The sequence below is a fragment of the Lontra canadensis genome, unplaced genomic scaffold (genome assembly GCF_010015895.1).
Source record: "Lontra canadensis isolate GAN:19392208 unplaced genomic scaffold, GSC_riverotter_1.0 scaffold131, whole genome shotgun sequence".
Taxonomy (NCBI): domain Eukaryota; kingdom Metazoa; phylum Chordata; class Mammalia; order Carnivora; family Mustelidae; genus Lontra; species Lontra canadensis.
The window spans coordinates 2,535,979-2,549,179 of record NW_022631125.1 but is presented as its reverse complement, the minus strand read 5'-3'; the positions used below and the strand labels follow the sequence as shown (position 1 = coordinate 2,549,179).

The 13,201-nt window shown below is 39.0% G+C and overlaps 1 pseudogene; it reads right to left on the bottom strand.

The window, feature by feature from the left end:
- Positions 1-216: 216 nt before the first annotated feature.
- Positions 217-665, bottom strand: LOC116857994 (annotated as a pseudogene).
- Between the last annotated feature and the right edge of the window lie 12,536 nt (positions 666-13,201).

Genomic DNA, 13,201 nt, shown 5'->3' with positions numbered 1-13,201 from the left:
AGATAACAGGTAACAGTATAGATTTTCACATAAAAAGAGGTATGGTGAGAGACACTCCAGAGTTGGGCAGGTGGGGATTGGGCAACATCTCAATAACACAGCTTAAAAAAATATCTTTCTGATCTGTCAAACCTAGTGTGTTGGTGTTTTGTGTCTTTGTTTCAAGATGGCTGCCCCATCTGCATCTTTCTCTCTCTCTCTTTCTCTCTTTCTTTTTCAGGTGGTTGACATCTTTATTGCTTTGGAGGTGAGCGGCAGGTGTTCAGGAGCTCTTGGTAGGGCAGGCCACTTCTTCTTTACCATCACAGGCTTCTGACTGCACAGGAAGGCCCTCGTTGTGCAAATGGCAGGCATGTGCAGATCTGGGTGGTACTTGTTCTTGTAGATCATGTGCCTGATGCTGCTGAGGGTGGCCTGGGCATTCTGGTTCCATAAGGAGAAGGTGGTCGGTTATTGCTGGTGGGATGTTGGCTTCATGTTACCACTACACCTTTCCCCTTAGCCCCACACTCCATGCCCACAGTCTAGTGGTGAATCAGCCCATGTAGTGGAAGGAGTTGTGAGCCTTCAGGTTATTGGTGTCAGTAATGAATGTCTCCTTGTTCCTCTTCATCAGGAAGCTGGAGCAGTTCCTCAGGGACCATCCATTGCAGGTGGGTGGACATGGCGGCTGCTCTTCTCACTATGGCAGACAGAGATGGAAAGTGCATCTATCACGGAAGAGGAAAGAAAAAGAAGTGCCCCTATATTAAGCTCTTTGTTTATAACCAGTTATATCACATGGGCATCACTTGTGGAAGAGAGACAGGAAGTGAGTGTAGCCTTTCTAGGAAGTGTGCTATGTAGAAGGAGTTGAGGATGAGTATGAAGTAATGCATGGTGGAGCCTCTGTCAGCTGGCTGACCCAAGTTCCAGAAACAATATACTATGTCATTTGATCCTTATCACAACTCTTTGTCATAGAAACTGGACAGTTGGAAGTCTGATGTGGATTGAGGGGCAAATGTTCAGACTTCGATATCATTATTTTTTCTTCTTCTTGTCTTTCCAGACCTATTTCACAATTCTACCCCTCCATGAAACTGGGCCACTCCAGTCTCTTTTCATGAAGAAACTCTTATTTTCTAGGCTAGTATTTTAAATAACACTATATTGTAAGTTTTGATATCTACTCAAAGAGACTCTTTTTTCTGTTGATAACTTATTCATGCAGTTCCTGGTGATGTTAATGATAATCATTGTGTATATTCAAGAAGAGAATACAATTTACCCTAAAAATAACTTTGAAAAGTATCTCTGATTCAATCCTTCAGAAATCCTACACTGAAGAAATTCAATTGTACCCCTTATTTCTTATTTTGCTCTTTCTGTCATCAAAAATAAATATTGACAAGGGTAAGTACTTTGACATGAAAAAAAGAGATGAAATCTTTTAGACAAAAAAGCAAAGGATGAAATAGTCAGTTTACCGGAAATATAAATGGAAAGCCAAGGTTGTCTGGGTGAGTCAGTTGGTTAAGCATCCCACTCTTAATTTTGGCTCAGGGTGTGATTTCAGGGTCTTGAGATCAAGCCCCTTGTGGGGCTCCGTGCTCAACATGGAGTCTGCTTGTCCATCTCCCTCTGCTTCTCTGCCCACTCATTTACTCTCTCTCAAATAAATAAATAAATAAATGAAATCTTGTAAATGGAAAGTGAGCATATGAAAATGTTCAACTTAGAGATAATAAAAGAAATGCAAATTACTACTGGGTATTTACCCCAAAGATACAGATGTAGTGAAAAGAAGGGCCATCTGTACCCCAATGTTTACAGCAGCAATGGCCATGGTCGCCAAACTGTGGAAAGAACCAAGATGCCCTTCAACGGACAAATGGATAAGGAAGATGTGGTCCATATACACTATGGAGTATTATACCTCCATCAGAAAGGATGAATACCCAACTTTTGTATCAACATGGATGGGACTGAAAGAGATTATGCTGAGTGAAATAAGTCAAGCAGAGAGAGTCAATTATCATATGGTTTCACTTATTTGTGGAACATAACGAATAACCTGGAGGACATGGGGGGATGGAGAGGAGAAGGGAGTTGAGGGAAATTTGAAGGGGAGATGAACCATGAGAGACTATGGACTCTGAAGAACAATCTGAGGGTTTTGAAGGGGCGGGGGGTGGGAGGTTGGGGGAGCCAGGTGGTGGGTATTATGGAGGGCACGTATTGCATGGAGCACTGGGTGTGGTGCGTAAACAATGAATTCTGTTACGCTGAAAAGAAATTAAAAAAAAATGAACAAAATTTAAAAAAATTTTAAAAAGAAATGCAAATTAAACAATGAAATAGTTTCATCTATAAATTTGCAAATTATAAAATATTAACACCCAGCTTTAACTAAATATGAATGAATTAAGTTGCCTCATATATGCCTGATATAAATTAGTATAAGTTGACACAAGTTTACTGGAGGGCAATATGGAAATCTGGGTTAAGATACTTAAAAATATTCACAGTGCATGAGCCATCAATTTCACTTCTTAAAAATGGATCTGCAGGAAATTAAGGTGAATGTCCACTGGGATATAGCCAAAGTGTAATATTTTTAGTGTTGCTGATGGCAAAATGTTTATAGTATGTATGCGTGTGTGTATATAGAGGGAGACTAACACTGAACAGAAATTTGTTTAAACTTATTTATGTAAAAACTATTGTGGTGTATATATGGCATCAGATAGTTCCCACAGGAAACAGAGATGGTATACTTGAAATAGGATATTTCAAGAAAGATTTATTTATGTACAGGAACATAAAGCTAGTAACAGCCAAGACATTATTATTTTAACCTTGAGAGCATAAAAGAAAGGGGGAAGAATGTTGTGTAGAGTTAGTTGCTTTATTTTAAAGAAGTAATTCTTTTTTTTTTTTAAGAGAGGGTGGGGGAAAAAGGCAGAGGGAGAGGGAGAGAATCCCAAGCAGGCTTCACATCTAGTGTAGAGCCCTTTGTGGGGCTTAGTCTCACAACCCTGAGATCATGATCTGAGTAGAAATTGAGATTCAGACAGTTAACCAGCTGAGCCACCCATAGGCCCCCAGAGTCAGTTGCTCAAAGCGAGTAGTGAGTGACGTTGGTTGAAGAAACTAGCCAGCTCCAAGCAACCCTTCAGGGAGAGAATCAAGGGAGTAAAAAAATCCCCTGTCTCATACCCCTCCCCTCCCTGCATTCTACCACCAGGGCTCACCATTGGAGCCTTTGGCCAAACCCAGTAGGAACCCTTTGGTGTGGTCCATATAGGCCAGCCTATGATAATGAGAATCTTGTGGTTTGGGAGGGGGGTGAGAAATGAAAAAATGTCAAAAAATAGTGGAAAATGGATCTGGAGGGGGTGCCAAACAGAAGTTATCTCCGGTAGTCCATTCTTTTTGATTTGCAATATCCACTCATATTTCATTGGAATAAAATCCTCATATTCCTGACAGAGGAGTGTATGAAGTCCCATTAGCTGTTGTATCATGCCAGGATGATAAAAATCCCTTGATGTTCTCACCTAACATCTAAAACATGAGGTAAAGTCAGAGTTCACATAATACAGTGTAGTAAAAAAGGATTGGTTACATAAAATAAAGCTGTGTTCGATTTCACTTGTGTAGACGGTTATGTGGGCTAAGTTGATTATCATAGCTACCTTCTTCTGCCACACGTTACATGTACTCTTCTCCTTTGGTGGCATGTCACTGGATGTTAATATTTACTGGAGGGTATATTCAAACTTTTATCCCTGAAGGATTTGAGTCTTCTTTGATGTCTGGTTTTTAATTGCCATGATGCAATCTTTCATGGATCAGGACTATTGACTATGGTCAACTAAAATGTGCCCTAGTGAATGCCCCGGGTTTCAACATGGATGGGTCCTGAGATCAAGCCCTGTATCAGGCTCTCTGCTCAGCAGGAGCCTGCTTCCCCCTCTCTCTCTGCCTGCGTCTCTACCTACTTGTGATTACTCTGTCAAATGAATTAAAAAAAATGAGTTCTTGGAAAAAAAGAATTAAAAATAAGAAATTTGATTGAAAGACTGGAATATTCAGTCATGAAAATTTCCTAGAAATTGAATCAAAAAATGAAATGATTTACAAAAAAGACAAAAAGTTGTTTACAAAATAAAAGCCAGAACAGGCTAATAAGGGCTTCTGAAAGTGATCACTTTCTTCTCAGAAAATTTTTTTCCCATGTTGCATAGGAAATTATGGAAGAAGATCCTCCAGAATTGAGTCTCCAAACTGCATGAGCCCCACAAGAACCCCGCACAATGAATGAAAAAAAAATGTCTATCTTAATGTATTTTATTTGGAACCTCAGGAGTCCAGAAATAGAGGATCCTAAATTATTACAGAAAAAAAACCCAATTAGATCACCTATAAAGTACATGAAATAAAGTTAACTTTTTTTTAAAAGATTTTATTTATTTGTCAGAGAGATATATAGGCAGGCAGAGTGACAGGTAGAGGCAGAGGGAGAAGCAGGCTCCCTGCAGAGCAAGGAGCCCAATGTGGGACTCGATCCCAGGATGCTGGGATCATGACCTGAGCCGAAGGTAGCTGCTTAATCGACTGAGCCATCCAGGCATCCCGAAATAAAGATAACTTTTAACTTCTCCACAGTATTAGAAGTTGGAGAACAGTGGAATCATACCTAAAACAGAGAAAACAAAAGCTATATGTATAAAAGATTTTTTGTTTTTTTTTAGAAATAGAAATGCTAGCATCAGAATAAATTGTGAAAAGACCTCTGGGGAAGAGAGTAGAAAAGAGAGGGGATTGGTGTCAGTCTGTCTATCTATCTATGTTATAAGCCTAGTAGGTCTATTTAACTTTTTGAACTATGTGAAGTTACAAATGAAAATTACTTCAAAAAAAAAATCAGGTGTGTAGGCTGGATTGGGTAAAGTTAGACATTACTGCTAGTTTATTCTTCTGTGAGTTTGTTAGCTGTCTTGCAATTGACCACAATATAGAATATTTCCTTCCATAGAGGCATGAAAATTGTAAGACCATTAGTATTAGGTATAATTCTCCTCTGAAACAGCAAAATGGAATTAAACTAAAAGTATTCTCCATTTATTCATTACTGACTGAGTGCCAGGTATTTTACAAAATTAGTAAGTGATTATCACAATAACCCTGCATGTAAGTTGAGACATAGAAACAGACTGAGAATAGTTAGTGGCAGAGAAGGGCTTTGAAATCAATTAATTTTACTATAAAATTCAGAGTGCTGTATCTGACATAACCTGCTACTTGACTCTAATATACAAACAGATTCTGAGCTGTTTAAGCTATTGCACATATGGGACAATGAAGAAAAGGTACTTTTAGTGGGTACAGTTTCAGACTCCAAAATCTTCCATGTGACTCTAAATAATGATGATGGTAGTAGTAGCAGTAGTAGTAGCAGTAGTAGTAAAACACTGTCTTAAGGCAAAATCTCGGCATTAGGTTGAAAATTTGCAGACTGTAAATAGTGGAGATATTCTTGTCTTCCCTCTTTTTTCCAGAATATTAATCCTTGAGCAGATCATCTTTAGTGGGTACCTAACAGTACAGCAAAGGACATCTAAAAAATCCTAAAATACATATAACTCCTTGTTTTGGAATCTTAGTTTTACTTAATGGAGAATAATAAAAGACATTATTTGCTATTTAATCTAACAGGTCATGGAGTAGTTTGCATTTCCTCAGATTTTACAGATAAAAAAACCACAAGGTTTCCATGACACTTGGGACTTGTAGTTGGCTTCTTGAAGCTATAACGGATTGAATCCTTTAGGCTTTCCATTTCCTTTCCTATGACATTGTTGAAGGACTCTTCACTGGACAACTCAGATGCTCTGGTGGGTGTGTAAAGCCTGAGTGTAAGGCCAGCTATGCCCTGGTTCAAGGCTTGTCTCGTGCTTATACTAGCTGTGTGAACCTGGACAAATTCTTTAACTCCTCTGAGATTCTGTTGTACAGTAGGGAGAATACTAACCATCTCACAGGGTTGGTGATGGATTACACAGCATAATAAATGGAATGTGCCAAGTGCGTAGCAAATATTCAGTACCTGTTAGACATTTCCTCTTCTCTCCCTACTTTCCATTTATGTTCCTCCATCAATGTGCTGTTGAAATGCAGATTCACCTGGATGCCTGCTCTCCTCTCAGAGGAATCTCAAGTTGGAACAGTTAAACTCATTTTCTAGAACCACCATTTTAACTCATCCTCCGAAAAGAACTTTGTTCAATTTATACATTCTGAAAGTAATTTTTTGAAAAGCTTTTATACAAATCTCCTCTCTTCGTTATAACATATATGTCTACACATGAACGAAATTACCTTTATTTGAAAGACAAGGAAACCATGGCTTAGAGAAGGAAATAAGTGCCTTTCTCAAGGTTTCATAGTGAATATGGAGCCTGGGACTAAGATTCCTACAACAGAAACCTGGGAACCCTAGGTTTTGCACAAGGCCCGCCAATTTCTTCCTTACTTTCTTCTTTCTATATTGTTCTCCTTATCATTTCCAGTACATTCTACCCCTGGTTTACACCTTCATCCCTGATTGGCGAAATCACAGGATTCCCATCACTGAGCTATGAAATAGCTCTTTCTCTGCATAGAGGAATTACCCTTTTCTTCCAATCAAACCCAACCTCTATCTACTAGTTTGTTCTCTGGTCTTGAGGCTCTGATAACACAATCACAAAATAGTTCAAATTTGAGCATTTCCCAAAATCTTAGTTATTTTTTCATACCACTGGTAAACTTACTACTATGCTAAGAATATTTAAAACCCATAGACAATATGCCAAATTATACTAAAGTCAATAATATTTTTCTTGCCCTACATATCTTAGCCTTCCTAACCTAGTTTGATAATTCCACCCAAGTAGAAGTTTACTAGAGCTGCATCTTCCTTGTCTTTTCCTTCATACTCTTTGGAGCTGCTAAGGAATAAGGAGATGTCCCAAGGTTAGAAGGCAGGAAGGTAAAAGAAAAACAAATGTTCTAGTCAATCTACTGACTAGTCAGTGAGTTCTTGCATAATTAGAAATTGGCTGTGTACTTTCCCTTTGAGGAACTACAATCATTTATTTCTTGGAGCAGAGGTTCTATTTGGAATTCCCTCATTAAATTGCATCTCTGAATTTGCTAATCTCATGGCTCATTAGCATATCTGGCATCCAGAAAGTTCTAGGTTCATTTTGAATTTAGGAAGGAAAAAACCAAAACAAAACCACTCCCCCTCCCCAGACCCATATCTTCTCAATGGCTATGTAGTAAAGCGCATAGATTCTAAAGCAGTCCTTAGGACTCAGATAATAAAAAGGCCATTTCTGCTTTGAAGGCATTAAAGGTAAATCAAAGAGGGAATCTTACCATTTTTTCTTTGTTCTTGCATATTGTCCCAGCCTATGTAGAGTGTGTAAATTTTTCTGCAACTGTTGCATTACCTGGGCCATTGGATTGAAAAGAGTAGAGCAACAGTCTATTCCTTAAAGAGAATTAGATATCGGTTATCATCAGAAAATAAAAAGTATGGATCTATCCTCTGAGATTAGAATTTTACAAAATGTTCTAGTTATTGAACTATTTTAAAATTTAGCTGAATTTAGCATAATTTAGCATAACTTAATCTAGATCTTCAGAACAATATGCAGAAGAAATAACAAGCTCTCAAAAAACATTTAAAAATAAGACACTGTGCATAAAAGTCTGTAATTTCTCACAGAAGAGATGATTAGAAATCAAAATATTCCATTTAGTTTAATTGTTGATGCCCAGGGAACTATTTTGGGAATGGTAGGCCTGGAAGGGTTAAAAGTGAACTATTATGCTAAACACACCCCACAGACAGGTTTTCTTCTCATCCTATAATCATCTCTGTTCTCCTCAACTCCTGTTTTTTCTCTGAACATGCTGTTTGTTCCCATGACAGTCACTTTTGGTGCTTTAAATAAAGGAACAAATTAGATGCAATACATGGTTGAGAGTTTCCTGGGTGTTTGTTTTGTTGGGTTTTATTTTTCATTCATTTTGCAAACAACCTCGTTGTATCTAATACTTCCACTAAGCACCACAGGGGACAAAAGATTGAATGTGGCACTGACCTGTCCTGCAGAGACTCACACTGACCCACTAGTTATCTTTTAAAAGTTATTGGTCACAATGTTATTTTATTGTCAACAGTGATAGCAACATCAAATTAGTCACTCATAGTCTGGATCTTTTCCCCTCTCTGACTGTATTAGTAAAGCTATTGCACCATCAACATCTCCTTCCTTCCCTACAAATGATAGGCCTTTAAAAACTGCAGGAAAAAAAGCAAAGAAAAAAGTGTATGTAATTATTTCCTCCCATATGTGTTTTTTTTTCTATCTGTATATTTAAATGTTAACATTGGAGTCATAAAATGAATAATCTTCATGATTCTTCTCTTCTGACTTCATTAATTCAGCAAATATTTCCGAGCACCTATTGCATGAGGGGTCCTGTCACCTGTCACTTTGCAATCAAAAGTATTGACTCTTATTCCCTTAAAAAGCAGAAGAGAATTATGTATAAAGAAAATTTCCCTCTGTTATTTTATGACTGTCACTGGATCTACTGGTTAAAGAACAGGATTGAATGTCATGTTTTCTTTTCTTAAAAAAAATCTGGTAAAGTGAAGAAGGTATTTAAAAGTTATGTGAATAAGACATTACATTACTGGGGCACCTGGATGGCTCAGTGGGTTAAGCCTCTGCCTTCAGCTCAGGTCCTGATCTCAGGGTTCTGGGATTGAGCCCCGCATCAGGCTCTGTGCTCAGCAGGGATCCTGCTTCCCCCTCACTCTGCCTGCCTCTCTACCTACTTGTGATCTCTCTCTGTCAAATAAATAAATAAAAATCTTAAAAAAAAAGACATTACATTACTGATGTGAGTACACTGGAGCAACTATGTTGGAATATTTTTTTCTATATTTAATAAATCTAAACATACATAAATCTTAAAAACCAGCAATTCAACTCCTATTTCTGTGCCCAATAGAAATGCACACATATATTTACCAAAGGCCTATTTCAGGATTCTCATAGCACTGCTATTAAGAATAGCCAAGGGGCACCTGGGTGGCTCAGTTGGTTGAGCATCTGACTCTTGATTTCTGCTCAGGTCACGATCTCAGGGTTGTGAGATCGAACCCCAAGACAGGTTCTGTGTCAGGCATGGAGCTTGCTTGAGATTCTCTCCCTCTGTCCCTGCTTGGTGTTGTCTCTCTCTCTCTCTCTCTCTCAAATAAATCTTTAAAAAAAAGAATAGCCAAACAATAGAAACTACTTAGATGCCCATCAGCAGGGATATGAAAACATAGTTTTATTTATTTATTTGAGAGAGAGAGAGACAGAAAAGAGCATGAGCAGGGGTGGAGCAGAGGGAGAGAGAGAATCTCAGGCACACACCCTGCTGAGCACGGAGCCCAACTCCTGGCTCATCTCAGGACCCTGAGATCATGACCTGAGCTGAAAGCAAGAGTCGGAGACTCAACTCACTGATGTACACATGTGCCCAAAGGGAAATAAATAACTGAATTGTGGTATATTCACATGATTGAATTGAATCTATGCAGTAATAAGAATTAAATATTTACAGCCTCATGCAATAGCATGGATGAATTGCACACCAAAAAAAAAAAAGGTACATGAAAGAAACCAGAATGTAAAATATATAACCATATCATTGCATTTATATAAAATCCCCAGGCAGACATAGCTGGTCTTATTACTAGAAGTCAGCATAGTGGTTTCCCTTGGGTGGTGGGGTGACAGGAAGACATCATGCGGTAGGGAGCTTCTGGTGTGCTGGTAAATTCTGTTTTTTGATCCTGGTGTGAATTACATGGGCAGATTAAGGGAAATTCACTGAACCAGCGTGCTTTTCTATATGCAAATTATACTTCAATAAAAAGTTTAAAAGAAGACACTAAAATAATCTTGCAAACCAGTAGGCCATACTGAGATTTACTGGCTCACTTAATTTACCTTACTTTTTATTGTTACGTTTCTTTCCATTTACTGTCTAGTTTCATTCCAGTATGAGATGGGAGTGGTATTTTGTACCACATTCATTTTGAGGTTATGAGGCCAATTAGACATTGTGGTTTAATTTGCACTGTGTGGTCTTCCTTTCTTTCATCAAGATTTTCTGCTTATTGTTCTAGACTGCCAAGGTTTTTTTTTTTTTTTATAAGCACTCTTATTATCAATCAGTGATGTGCAAAACTGTCAAAGTGAAGCAGAGTTGGTTGTGAGTCTGTAACTTTGACAAATGCCATCGCAGTCCAGCTCCCTGCTAATCACAGTTATGGATACTGCATCGAGAAATAGTCCTTGAAAATTAATTAAATCCTGTTATAGAGACTAAAATGAATGTAAAGGGCAGGGAGTAAAAGCTAACAAAAAGGGAATGACAAACAGCAGCTTATTGAATTGAAGCATTTTCTTGCCGAGTAAACAGAGAGATAATTAAATGCACAGAAGATACTAAATTGGGAGGTGTTGTCTTGACCAGCAAGGACTTAGAAATCATTCTGTTGGACTTGGGAAGGTTAAAGTTAGGGCAAGAAATAAAATGAAATTCAACTAGGGGGAAATAGAAGCTGCTATGCCCAGGAAAAGTAATCTGAAACACAAATATTCTATGAGAGAGAAGCTGGAAAGGCCAGTATCCAGAGAGAGGCTGAGGAAAGGAAAAGCATAAAGAAGTAGATAGCAGTGCCTAATAGGACTGCAGAGAATACCAGAGGTGGTTCTCAAGGCTTCTTTTCCTTTGAACCGCCATGGAGCCTCTTCCAAGGTCAACAATGGTTTGGTAAAGCCAATCCCCCCACCCCCACATAGCAAAAAACTGTAGAAAGAGGAAATGTCATACAAAAATCACAGGAAAACAGGCTTGTGTGTGTGTGTGTGTGTGTGTGTGTGTGTCTGGGCATGGGGAGCAATTGTATGTCTTATCACTGCCCAGTTATCTAGGAAGAAGACTAAAGCCCTCCTTTAAAAAAAAGTTAACATATCGATGTGCACACTCATAGTGCATTTGTGTGTGTGTGTGTGTGTGTGTATGTGTTCCTTGAATTTCCTGTTTTACCATTATACGTAGGGCACAATTGATGAATCCTCTTCTAAGGAGCCCAGAAATTGTGATTTGGTCCTGCCAGCTCCCCCACCCTTGACCTTTAGCTCATCACACATAAAAGCCAATCTCTGATAGTCTGGATTTCGGCCTCCTTTTTATACTTCGTCTTTTGGTTACTATATTTACTGAAACTGTGGATAATATAAGCTATTCCTGGATGTATGTTGTATATTCTATAAATAATTCATTGGATACATTACATGCTCTATTTTGTGTTAAAAACATTTCATTTGCTGATGGAAATTCCGGTACTAGCAAGATGTCAATAGAACAAAGGCATGCAAATTTTAGAGCAAACCACCCAGAATTACTAGGATTCCAACCATTTGAAAAGTTACTAGAGAGGTGGTGACTTTAAAAGTTTTAAGGTATTTGTTATAACAATTTCATTTCACAATGTTATAAATTATGGAGAGGAAGTAGGTATTTTGAGGTAGAAAAATATTATGTTGAATCAGTCTAATTAGACTAGGGAAAGCAGAGTAAAGACAGACAGCTTCAGGAGAAGGTATTCGACCTAAAATGGGAATATAGAATGAAGATAATTTAAGGAGTTAAAGGCAGTGGGAACCATGAATGTAAAACCCATTTTCTTGCTTTTGTGTAAGCTCCGGGGATCCAGTCCCATAGAGTACTGTGTTGTACTCCAGAAGGCGCCATTCACATTATAGTCTAGGCTACACCAAGAAGTGCCTTAGGCTTACAGGAGCGGAGATTAAGGGTTTCCAGTTCTGTAGGCCTCCTAAGCATGTCCTAAGAATCAGAAGGAAAAGAGAGCTTGGACCTAATCCTGGGGTAATAAGGAGCCAATAGAGGGCTGATATTTTCCATTTTACAGAGTTCTTCAGAAGGAAGAGAATGTAATGAAGAGGATGACTCTTGGGCAGACTAATCCCTTTTAAAGTTGTTCTAACTGCTATCTGGAGCAAGGTTGAGAGCTGAAGGGTAAATGGGGATGGTGGGGAAATACGTAAGAAGTAGAATTTACACATTGGTCACCAGCAGGATAATGGTGGAAAGGATGTGGAAAATGGATAGAAAAGGAATGCCAGAAACTTCTAAGTCAAATAGCTTGGTGAAGGAATACAGAATATTTTGGGGGTTGTGGCAACAGAGGAATGCCTAGTTTTGGACCAGCTGCATTTTAGGTATCTGGTGAATGTTTGTGGCCTTCAAGTGAAGTTCTCTGGTAGGGAAATAGAAATGTGGGCCAAAGGAAAAAGGCAAAGTGTTAAATGGGAGATTGAGATTTAAGAGTTTTGAAATCTCCCACCATCCTTCATTGGTCAATGTTCTGTTGCGTTTTTGCCTTAAGAATTAAGAATTCTGGGGGCACCTGGGTGGCTCAGTCAGTGAAGCGTCTGCCTTTGGTTCAGGGCATGATCCCGGAGTCCTGGGTTGGAGCCCTGCATCAGGCTCCCTGCTCAGCGGGAAGCCTGCTTCTCCTTCAGCCTGCAGCTTCCCCTACTTGTGCTCTCTCTCTCTTTCTCTGACAAATAAATAAATAAAATCTTAAAAAAAAAAGAATGAAGAATGCTGGCAAGGCACAAGGATATCCATTTACAAAGGAAAAGTCCTATATGGTGTTGCGTGTTGTTATTTGCTGGAGGCACTGTGGGTCGTTCATCAAAATGGATGCTCTGAGCCGGGGCTGGAATTGACAGCATAGTCTCATGCCCAGTGGCAAATACGGTGCTCAAGGGCAATGGTGAGCTCTGTTTCCAGGCATGGTTGGTCATGGTGTGTAGAAGCTGCTGGAGCCTGAGTGGAAGGCCCCGGAGAGAATCAGTGGTCTGGGAAGCAAGGAGAACAGCAAGACAGGGAATCTTGGTGGTGCTTGTAAGGTCAGGCCGACAGGCAAGTTGACCATTAGAAGTCAGAAGCCAGAGGTTTCTGTATTAAGGTTCGAGACTGCCCTGCTTCAAAAGGGGGAATTGCAAGTACAAGGCAGGGTCTCAAGCTCAAGAGAATATTAGAATTCTAATGAGGTTGCTGGGAC